This window comes from Pseudophryne corroboree, chromosome 4 (assembly GCF_028390025.1).
Source record: "Pseudophryne corroboree isolate aPseCor3 chromosome 4, aPseCor3.hap2, whole genome shotgun sequence".
Taxonomy (NCBI): Eukaryota; Metazoa; Chordata; class Amphibia; order Anura; family Myobatrachidae; genus Pseudophryne; species Pseudophryne corroboree.
The window spans coordinates 167,270,202-167,274,524 of NC_086447.1; positions in this window are offsets into that span (position 1 = coordinate 167,270,202).

The following is a 4,323-nucleotide window of genomic DNA, read 5'->3' on the forward strand; positions in this document are numbered from 1 at the left end:
TTTTATACACAACTTACATACACAATACAATGGTCACTGTAATCTCATTGTCCATTGGACACAGAGATGTGTCTTTTCATTACAGGAGAGGTCATAGGTCGATTTGAAAAGATGGGTGATGTCTTTCCCCAACTGCTCTTGTGGGTGGTATCCTCTGGATTCCCGCCGCATACATAATATACAGTAAATACAGTTAATATCTATATTCTACTTCTGCACATAACTATACGCTGGAACATGCGATCTTTCTCTAACCAACACCGGAATGTTACCCTTAAAATACCCTACAGCTGGATACTAGACATCACCTTCCAACCTTTATCTGACCCTTCCTATCATGCAAAGGCGAATCCCTTAGTCCTGGAACTGTTTAAACTGTTGATACTCGCTGATGTGGTGTAGGGGAACTATGTGTACAAAATGCACTATTTGGGTTAAATATGTAATGTTCTAATAACCCTCTACGCGCTCACAAACTCTGCCGTAAATACCCATACCACGCGCATGATCGCAGGAGCGATCCTACGCAAATTGCGAATATGTGCACGCACGGCGGACTGAGTGCACGCGCAGCGGGCATGTGTATGGGGTTAGTACAGGGTATATGCATTACAATATTTTTCGACTTTGACAGTCCACCCTTTGGCAGTCAACAATAACTGCCACTTTCTAAACATTAAACAGAAAAATATACAATACAATATCTACAGATGATTGGATAAAAATATACAATACATTTGTCCATAGATGGTTGGATGGTAGGAGGAGAGGTGTAGGCGAGAAATGTATGACCTAGTGGGATAGTAAAAGCATGTGTGTATGAAATCCATGTCTGAGTCCATGTAAATCCATGTATCATCGTGCCGTATATGTTCTAGATAAGCTTCGAGGTATTGTGAAGTATACATTAAATCCTTCTCATCCCGTATTAAGGGTCTGTAAGTGGGCCAACAAACACTACCGAGCTCTTTTCGCTTCTTGTTCCAACAAATGGGGTGCACATTTAGTTGATGATACATGGAGGGGGAACACATGTGAATGCTAAAATGTGGATATCACCTGTCGACTATGTGTGTCACTATCTGAAGGTTGTAGAGATGAAGATAAGAAACATATCAAAGATACATTCACATGACATTTGCGTAATCATTCTTGGGTGTTGATTGAAGTCTTCTCCGGATGGGTGTATTTTTGCTGAGGGAAAACAAAGGAGAAACTGGTGAAAGAAACAGACCATGGAATCACGTCTTATCACAACATTGTCTCTATTGATGGGTTATAAATTAAATCAGTTGCTGTAACAATGCCCCCGCTCCTCAAACTCATCACTTTGGTACCGCGCTTGCGCCACGTTAAAATTTGAACACACCTAAATATCAAACCAATCATTATGACAACTCCCAGGATACAAAGGAGAAACTTTCCTACACTCACGATAACATTTTGAGCCCATTCTCCTAAACCTGAGAACCAATTGCGTGGGTTCAACCATGAGACCCAGCGGGTCAGTTCATTACTCACAGCAGTAAGGGTAAGGTTGTGTCTCCTCCGGAACTCCCACTTCAATTGCAAGATATCGTCCATCTTTTGATCTATGACCTCGGTTGGGTTATCAGTGCTGTTTGTTATGTACGTGCAGCACTTCACACCATACTGAGTTGCCAAAGTGAAACAGTACCCGCCTGTCACCGCTGTGATATAATTGAGGACCATCCTGTGCTGGATCAGTTCCGTTTTGTAAGCTTGCAACTCCCTCCCTGTATACCTGAAGGTGTTATCATACATCTCGGTGATATTATATATTAGGTTCGCTAGCGCGTGGATATACCTATAATTTATAATTCCTCTGGCGGTACGGGTGATGTCTAACGCGAGTAGGAATTGAATCCCGGTGGATTTGTGGATCAAATCAGAGGCTGCGTGCTCTGTCCTATCTATAAGGTGTCTCTTAACGATGTGTTCGTAGTGAGTATGAGTGTAAGGAGCTTGAGCATTGCGGTGAACGTCTTTCATCTTATTATGGGTTATGGTCATAACTTCTGGTAACAATCTTCCAATGTAACACAATCCCTCTGAGTTTGGGGCAAGCCACTTATACGCCTTCCTCCCGCATATGAAATATGCATCATCGGGGAGAACATATGGGACAGAATATGACATTACCATATTGCAAACCTTCCAAGTGAAAAATCCTATCCCTAACTCTCATCTGTTCAGTACACGTATCAGGCTGTATGATATGCGCACAGTACCCTGGTGATACTTCTCCAACCCGCATGGTCCTACTTCCTAGAGTATACCTATACCGAAAATACCTTCCACCTTCGGCTATTTGACGTATAAGTTCAGAGTCTACGGGCATTCTGTCAGCTCTGTGTGAAAATGCCATGGTTTGGTTATTCCATGTCACTTCCCAATTTCCCGGCTTTCGGGAATTGGAAATGTTGAAACATACTAAGGATCTATCCACGTGATATTGGTGGAGCTTCAAACTAGGGGGCCTAGAAATATTAAATTTCTTGTCCACCGGTCTCCCGCCCCGTAATTTAAGTACCTCATTTATTGTTAAAGGATACGGTACTAGTCCTGACTTGCTCTGACCTTGAGGTACTTGTGAGCACACCCAGCATTCTGTTTGGTTTAAAACCTTACCCACTAATGAGTGATAATCACTCAATGGATGATGGTCCATGTTGATATTAAGGCTGGACTGACATCTCTGGATGCACCCATCCTCAACTATGTTTTCACAGTTTTTACAAATACAATTTTCCTCAGCCAATAACCCTTCACAGTGCCTCCTAGTTTCTTGACTACCAGATCATTTTCTGATACTCGCCTTTGCTCGGTGGATGTGTTGCTCTTGGAATTCTACAAATCCGTCTTTGCCATCAGAACCCATTCCAGATCCTTTCTCGACCTCTCTGGTACTCTCACCGAAACAGACTGCTCTGGTCAACAACAGGGTCAACAGGAAAACCCGGAATGCAGTTGTGGCATACTAGAATGTTAGTAGACAAGAGATATTGGAAAGTTCCAAAAGCCTTTTAATTCTTATCAGTGAGTGGGGGAGTTTTATGGCCCCAAACCAGTTCTAGCAGACCCTGCCACATGTAGGGGGTTAGGACAGGAAGTGCACGGGGGTTTTAGGAAAAGGAACAAAGCACAGGACAGTTCAGTGTGAGCTGAGGACTGAGGATGGAAGGCACAGGCTAAGTGTCCAGGAGAAACGCAGGCTGGGGACTGTGGAACAAGAATGGCACTCCACAGTCCCTGGCATGATGGAAAGAAGAGCAGCGTGTGGGTGTTGCTATGAAGAGAGGGAGAGCCCATATCTGCAGTGTGACAGGAGAGCCAGCAGCTTCAGCGAGAGATGGAGAGTGCAGTGTGAGAGCCACAGTATGCAGAGTACAGTGGAAGGAACCAGGAACAAAGGACCTTCAGGGGTACCCAAGAAGCAGGACGGGAGGTGTGAGTCTGCGGGATAGGACGAGCTGGGTGAGTGGTAGAAACCACGTTTGGCGGAAGGCCCCCAGTAACGTGTACATGAGATCCCGTTTAGATGGAGCCCCTAGCGAATGGGGGAGAGCACACTAAAATAAATTTCAGTTTGCGAAAGCCGCACTACTGATTCCCAGAGACTGCGCTGGTATGTACTGTACTGTAATGATGTCACATCACTGGAAATGCTGTTATTGCCCGTGAAGCAAATGAAAGGAGATGTAACTTGATGTAACCCATATGAATATTGCGCTGGAGAGGAGAACAAGGAGTTAAATGTTACTGTCGTGATAACCCTTTCTGAACTGTGAATAAACTGCTTGCTTATGTGATGACATGGCCTGGCGTGACAATGCTTTTTAAAAATAACTGATGGGCCGGCCGCTGCCCGGCTATCACACAGTTTCTTGGGGTAAGTACATCTTGTTAAGGGGAGAGAAAAAAGGAGCAAGAAGGGGGGGAAAGGAGGGTAATGGGAGATGGAGAAAATAATAAAAAGGAAAAAGAAATTTGGTGTGACAACCGCCTCTGGTCTTGTAGTTCTCCGTGCTCAGGTGCCGTGACAACAGTCCTGCCTCTCAACCTTCCCGGAACAGACCCTCCAGTGATACGATTTCCTCTACACTCTGCTCTTTGTCACGGGTTCTCTCTGGGTCAGTGACCTTCTTACAGTGGGACGAGTGGACCCAAGTCTCTCTCTCGGCAACCTTTAATGCTGTCGTGCTGGTTAGTAAGACTTGGTATGGTCCTTCCCACCTGTCAATGAGGCAACCTGAGCGTAGAAAATTTCGAATCATTACATAATCCCCAGGTTCAATGTCA